The sequence below is a fragment of the Lathyrus oleraceus genome, chromosome 2, assembly GCF_024323335.1.
Source record: "Lathyrus oleraceus cultivar Zhongwan6 chromosome 2, CAAS_Psat_ZW6_1.0, whole genome shotgun sequence".
Classification (NCBI taxonomy): Eukaryota; Viridiplantae; Streptophyta; class Magnoliopsida; order Fabales; family Fabaceae; genus Lathyrus; species Lathyrus oleraceus.
The window spans coordinates 257,128,143-257,136,338 of NC_066580.1; positions in this window are offsets into that span (position 1 = coordinate 257,128,143).

Genomic DNA, 8,196 nt, shown 5'->3' on the forward strand with positions numbered 1-8,196 from the left:
TGGAAATGGGAGAGAAAGATCTACAACTTTCATGTTCAACAATATTTCATTTGAAGCTTTCTTGATGATGTAATCTTGAGTTGAAAACCTTTTCATTTTTGGCAAATTCAAATTATAGGTCACTTTCTATTTTTGGAAAGTTTTGTCCTGACTTTAAATTCTTCAAATTTGATATTTGAAATGTCAAATGAGACTTGTTTGAACATGAATGAAGTGTTTCTAATCACTTCCCACCTCCAAATCCAACAGTTGACTTTGCAGTTGACTTTTGTAGTTGATAGATGACTTGGTCATGCACAGATGAATTTGAGCCTCAATCTCTTGATGAAATGGCACCAAAATGAAACCCTAGCTTATACAAGCTCAACAAAATCATATGATGATCCCCATCTCATTAAAGGCCCCATCTCCTTGAAAATTCCTGATTGGCATAATTCAACTGATTAGGGTTGACCAGAGGTCAAAACCCTAATCCCAAGGAGTCTGAGCATGAATTCTGAAATCTTTGCTAAGGACATGGCCATGAGGATGATGATGATGTAACATTTCAACCAAGATAATACTAAACCTCCTTGAGGAACCAAGAAACCTCAATTGAAGCACAGACCCCCAGATGATTGGTGATCAATCCAATAAGACCCTCAGGCTTGCATTCCTTAACCTCTCCATCTTCTGAGAAAGACTTTGGAGGATGACTTGCTTATTGTTTCCACATGATATGCAAAGATATAATGCCTAATGTCCTACAAAATGAAATGCAATATGCTAAGCTAGTCCCAAGAGATGAGGGCAAATTTTGAGGTGTTACACTAGGCAGATTGTTGGGATCGACCGGTGGGGCCAGAGTTCTCAACGTAACCAGATTCATGTCAATCAGCTTGGGAAGTAATACAAAATGAGGCATTGGGATTGGCTCAATGACCCGGTCCGCCTGCCTTAGACGTTGTTGATAGGGTCTATGCTGACCTGGATTACCTCCTTGTTGTTGATTGTTGTACTTGGGTTGCTGTTGCAGATGATACTGCGGTTGAGGAACAGGTGTTGGAATAGTGACTGCGGCCACTTGATCTTGATAATAATTAGGGCGTCCTCTGCCCCTGCCTCTGCCCACATATACAACGCTCGTCTCACCTTCTCTTCTTCGCTGACCGTTACCAGCAAACGGTTTCTTAGGAACTGATGAGTTGGAAGCACTATTGTCTTGAATTCGGCCCATCTTCAACAGACTCTCGATCCTTTCTCCAGCAATCACTATCTTTGCAAAGTTGATTGACGGGCAAGCAACCAATCTCTCGATATAATTGCCTTGAAGAGTGTTCATGAACATGTCCTCCATCTCCCTTTCAGACATAGGGGGTTGGATGGATGCAGCAATCAGTCTCCAACGTTGAGCATATTCTCTAAAGGTTTCCTTGGATGTCTGAGACATTCCTTGCAACAAGGTCCGATTTGGAGCCATGTCCAAGTTGTATTGATATTGCTTGACAGAAGCCTCTGCCAAGTCTTTCCAGCTCTTGATGGTAGTACGAGACAAATGAGAATACCATTCACGAGAAGCTCCAGTTAAACTGTCTTCAAAATAGTACATCCATAACTTTTCATCTTCAGTGTGAGCTCCCAACCTTCCCAGATAAGATTGGAGATGAGTGCGTGGGTAAGAAGCCCCGTTGTATTTCTCAAAAGTAGGGGGTTTGAACTTGTGAGGGATCCTTACTCCCTGAACCAGACCAAGATTGGTGACATCAAAACCTAAGGAATTTTGAGACTCCAAAGATTTGAGCTTCTCAGCAAGCTCATCCATACGGCGAGTGGTCTCGAGGGCCTCGTCGTGCAAAGAAAATTGATCATACTGACAATCTTCAGTAACGGGACGCCCGTTAATCTGAATCCCTTGATTCACATTGTACCTTCCGCCAATACCATTCCCAACATTTCCCGTGTTGCTAACATTACCCGGGTTTCCATCAACATTTACGTTACCCGCGTTTCTAGTGTTCATAGGGTTATTAGTGTTCCCAGGGTTACCAGGATTTCCTTCAGCATTTGGTATCTCTACCTCTGGATCGGGCCTCGGTTGCTCAACCAATTCCCTCAGCTTTTCCTGGCCTTCTGCCATACCAGTCATCAATGTCATGAACTGATCCATCCTTTCACGCATATCAGCCAGTTCTTTCTGTATCTGGTCCATTGCTAGTCGTGGACGGTTTTCCTTTGTCGGGTACCTGTGAATTCGCTTGGGACCAATAACTGCCTGAAACAGGGAACAAACATTAGACACTGCGGTGACACCTGCAAAACAAACAAGGGTTAGTATGCATGGTATGCGATGCACTGCTTATTCAATTTTAAGGCCTCCCCCCTAAAAAGGGAATACCCCGCAAATGAATAAGCATGAGATGTTGGATGGAAATATGCGAATGATGTTATGCAATGCAATGGCATGTCAATCAGGATGGCTGGATCCGCTTGAACATCTGTCAGGTTGCACTGCCTGGAGAGAAATTAAGAGGATCAAGCAAAGCACACCAAACAAAGGTCATGGGATGGATCATGTTATCCTTAATATCAACCATCCATTTTGGTGGATTATGGTTTACACCTTATCAACACCCAAGTTTCATTGATATTAAGGATACCTGAACGGATCGACCATGAATCAAGGGTTTGTTGTAAGTCACGAGCATGGAGTTTAGGTTAAGAACCACCCAAAGGGAGTGTACTAAAGTTTAAACCTGCCAAATGTAGTATCGCGTAACAATCGTATCAAATCTTACACTTGAACGACTTTCGCACTACATCCTACGAATAGGCCAAGATGGGTTTGGTAAACTAAGGTCCTTGGCTTCTAAGGTCTATATTGGAAAAAGTAATGTCTAACCACAACTTACTTGTGTGACATTATTGATCTTAACATGACCTCCACCAAGTGAATGGGCTTGCAAGTCAACTTGCTAAGGAATAACTCCACACAAGTCAACAAGACTATGCCATTCTCCTATCCTAAGTGCACTCGAGTTCGGGTATAGAACTCATCTCACAAACAGAACCAGCAGATACGGCAGTCATATGTACAAAATGCAATAAAGCAGGTAAATGCTGAAAGATAAATAACTGTACAAAAGAATAAACACCCAATAAACAAACAACCTACAAAAGCTAGGAGGGACTCGCTTAGGGAAACCGGGTCCCCAGCAGAGTCGCCAGCTGTCGCAACCTGAAAAATGGAATGCGAAAAAAAACAACCGGCGAAGAAAGACAGGAGAGTCGCCACCATGCGTTATTTATCCCAAAGGAGGGAAAGGAAACGCTCGAAGTAAACCTGGAAAAAGGAAAGGTCAAGACAGGGTCTCGCAACCAAATCTTGGGTTCAGGAGTCGATTATGCGAGGGGAAGGTATTAGCACCCCTACGCACCCGTAGTACTCTACGGGATCCACTTTTGTAGTTCTTGTATAAAGGGTGTGGGTTTATCTAATGTGTTATATACTAAAAAAGGGGGGTCAAAAGAAAATGACTCGCACGGATGTCGCATCCACTGCATACGTATCTCATCTGAATATGAGAATCAGAGTCTTCGTAGCTCGGCTACCTAGGGGTTAAGGGTAATTGTGCTCGCTAAGACATCGCGTCTTATGCCTACGTATCTCATCTGGAATGAGAATCAGAGCAAGCCGTAGTTCGGCTAACTACGGGGTTATGGATTGGATTTTGGAAGAACGACGTTACTACGCAATCTACCGGATGCTCGACCTTTGGAGACTTACTCGCCTGTAGTAGAAGGAGTTAACGTGTTCTTAGGAGAAGAAAAATCAATGAGTTGGTAGGGTTAGGGATGCTCATGCAAAAAGGGAAATCCTAGACGAAGGAACCTGCATAAAGTAAACACACAAAACATTGCCTCCTATCGAGGTCTTCCAGCTAAGAAAGCGGTAAAAATATGGGAGAATGTAAAAGTACCACATGGATAAAGATCCGAAGTAACAGTAATTAACGGAACAAGGAAACCCTGAGATCCTCCCAAGCTAACACCATCAAAGAAAGTGAGTCAGTACAGGTAATCGGAATGAAACCTCCAGGTGGTATCCCACAAATAAAGTGGAACACCAGGCAAACCATCTCTGCAAGAGTCATATGATCCCTCACAAAACAAAACTCAACAAACAGGTTAGAGATACAAAATAGGGTAACCAAGAGTTGCCCCCAAATCAAAATGTAACCACATGAATCATGCCATTAAACTTCACAAAAAACTCACAAAAAACTCACAAAAAGCAACCAAGGGTAGGAGGCCTAAACCTCTTGTCAAACACATGCATCAAAAGGGTATCAAATTCACCCATAATACCTCATACATTTAGAGCATTCAAATTAAAGACATAAAGATGATGGATATAGGGCAAACCTGATTGGAGAGATCGATTGAAATCAAATGGCACGGCTGGATTTACAAACCAATGTTAGGGTTTGCTTGAGCTGAAAGTGTGTGAGTCAGAATGAACCTTTCAGAGTTGCCTGGAGGTTGCTGCAGATTAATTCTCACTCTCTCTGTCTAGGTTTCTCTCCAGGTTTTGTCCAGGGTTTTGTTCCAAGGAAACCTCAGAGTGTTTTGCTTCTCTTTCTTTTTCTGTCTGTTCTCCCTCTTTTATAACCTGATTTTCATGGCTTTGTGGGCTCAACTGAGAGAGTTCCAAGTCCAAGATTTTTCTATTATATTTTATTTATTTATTTTATTTAAATTTTCTTTTTCCGTTTTTTTTTGTTTTTTGTTTTTTTTGTTTTTGCATAACAGGTGGGCTTCGCCTAGCGAGCATGACAGCTCATGAACAAATCTTTGCTCCTTCAAGATTAACGTTTTGACTGACGAATAGACCCCTGTTGGAAGTAACTCAAGTCTTTCCCTTGTGTTGACTGATCATCTAAATAGAACCCACAAAGTGTCCTGGATGATGTTCAAGCTTCTTGGAGCTAATCCCGATTGACATGATGAAATGCAATGTATCTAATGTTAAATGACCTAAAAATGAATGCGTGAATAAGGAGGGCAAATTTTGGGGTGTTACACACATGACTGCCACATGTGCACCGATATTCAAACTCCTCCGGAAAGATCAGTCTCATGATTGGACCAAGGATTGCCAGAAAGCTTTCGGCAATATTAAAGAGTATCTGTCCAAACCTCTGATCCTGTCTCCGCCCGTGGAAGGAAGACCTTTGATCATGTATCTAACTGTTCTTGAAGATTCAATGGGTTGTGTCCTTGGTCAGCAAGACGAATCAGGGAAGAAAGAATATGCTATTTACTACCTGAGCAAGAAGTTCACTGATTGTGAGTCTCGATACTCAATGCTTGAAAAGACATGATGTGCTTTGGCTTGGGCTGCTAAGCGCTTACGCCAGTATATGATAAATCATACGACTTGGTTGATATCCATAATGGATCCAATCAAGTACATCTTCGAAAAGCCTGCTTTAACATGAAGGATTGCCCGTTGGCAAATGTTGTTATCTGAGTATGATATTGAGTATCGAGCTCAGAAGGCTATTAAAGGTAGTATCTTGGCTGACCATTTGGCACATCAGCCTATTGAAGATTATCAGTCAGTTTAGTACGACTTCCTGGATGAGGAGATTCTGTATTTGAAAATGAAAGATTGCGATGAACCTACACTTGATGAAGGGCCAGAGCCTGGTTCTAAATGGAGTGTGGTGTTTGATGGCGCTGTAAATCAGTATGGAAATGGTATTGGGGCAGTGATTATTACTCCTCAGGGCACACATATTCCTTTTACAGCAAGGCTAATTTTCAAATGCACGAATAATATGGTGGAATATGAGGCCTGTATTATGGGTTTAAAAGAGTGTATTGATCTAAGGATCAAGCATCTTGATGTTTATGGTGATTCGGCCCTCGTTGTTAATCAGACTAAGGGTGAATGGGAAACGAATCAGCCTAGTCTCATTCCATATAGAGATTATGCGAGGAGGATTTCAACGTTCTTTACTAAGGTTGACTTCCATCATATTCCTCAAGACGAGAATCAGATGGCAGATGCTCTTGCTACGCTAGCTTCGATGATTGTGGTTAAACTTTGGAATGAAGTTCCCAATATCACTGTGATGCGCTTGGACATACCAGCTCATGTATTTGCAGTAGAAGAAGTGAAAGATGATAAGCCATGGTATCATGATATCAAGTGTTTCCTTCAGAACCAGGTTTACCCGCCTGGGGCATCCGTGAAAGATAGGAAGACTTTGAGGAGATTGTCAGGCAGTTTCTACCTCAACGGCGAAGTGCTTTATAAGAGTAATTTTGACATGGTTCTGCTCAGATGCGTGGATAGACACGAATCAGACCTGTTAATGACTGAGGTCCATGAAGGTTCATTTGATACTCATTCCAATGGACATGCCATGGCTAGAAAGATGTTGAGAGCAGGCTACTATTGGCTGACAATGGAGTCTGACTGCTGCAAATACATGAAGAAATGCCACAAGTGTCAGATTTACGCGGATAAGATTCATATTCCTCCGACACTTTTGAATGTGATTTCATCACCATGGCCTTTCTCTATGTGGGGAATTGACATGATTGGTATGATATAGCCGAAAGCGTCCAACAGACACAGATTTATTCTCGTAGCAATTGGTTACTTCACCAAGTGGGTTGAAGCAGCGTCATATGCTAATGTGACCAGGCAGGTGGTAGTGAAGTTTATCAAGAATCAACTCATATGTCGTTATGGTGTGCCAGATAAGATCATTACTGATAATGGATCTAACTTGAATAACAAAATGATGAAAGAGTTGTGTAGTGAGTTCAAGATTGCGCATCATAATTCTTCTCCTTACAGACCCAAAATGAATGGGACTGTTGAAGCTGCTAATAAGAACATCAAGAAGATTATCTAGAAGATGGTTGTCACGTATAAGGATTGGCATGAGATGTTGCCATTTGCTTTACATGGATACCGTACGTCTGTCCGCACTTCAACAGGGGCAACCCCTTTCTCTCTTGTTTATGGTATGGAGGTTGTACTCCCAGTAGAGGTGGAGATCCCATCAATGAGAGTCTTGATGGAAGCCAAGTTGACTGATGCTGAATGGATTCAGAGTCGTTATGACCAACTGAATTTGATAGAAGAGAAGAGATTGACTGCCATGTGCCACGGTCAGTTATATCAGCAGAGGATGAAAAAAGCTTTTGATAAGAAGGTCAAGCCTCGTGTGTTCCGAGAAGGTGACCTTGTGCTCAAGAAAGTCTTGTCTTTCGCGCCCGATTCCAGGGGCAAGTGGACTCCAAACTATGAAGGTCAATATGTTGTTAAGAGAGCCTTTTCAAGCGGTGCTTTAATACTTACAACTATGGATGGGGAGGATTTCACTCGTCCTGTGAATTCGGATGCAGTCAAGAAATACTTCGCCTAGAAATAAAAACAGAATAGCTCGCTAAGTTGAAAACCCGAAAGGGCGGCTTAGGCAAAAATGAGCGTCTCGGTAGATTGAAAACCCGAAAGGGCGGTCCAGGCAAAAGTTAGAGACATGAAAAAATGAATATTTGTATCCCGCTAGATTGAGTACCCCAACCCTGGGGCAATCTAGGCAAAAATTAGGGATTTGGCAAGTAACTGCATCCTGACAAGACTTTGTTCTACAACTGTCATCCGTCAGAGATTCTTGCTCATTCGTCATCAACCGATGCTTCAAATACATCGGATTCAGAATTGGTGGAGAAATGGTCATTATGTTCAATGTAGCCATTTTCCAATATATATCACCAATTTCAAATTTGTAAAGATCTATGGAGTCTTGCCATTTGCAGACTACCATTCTATCAAATAAATTTGAGCCTTTTATCCAATTATTTGCACTCTCATTTGTTTCTATTCAACAAACGTTTTGCATGCTTTTAATTGAGAAAATATCATTGTTTTGAAGAAACGAATTTTTTCATAACTTGTTTTTTAAACAAGGTGAGCATTAACAATGATGAAAAGGATACTTAGGAGTTCCTCAGTGATCTCCCAAGGATGGTATGATCTCCAACAGGGTAAGACATTTGTTCATATTCCTGGCATGACTATATTTTCTTCCTCCAGAGCCCTGAGTGGTATGCTTGTTGAGATGTTCACCACTCTCCCCTTCAGCGGGTTAGCAACCTTTTCTCCTCAACAGATGTGATCTCCTTGGTGGGTACGGT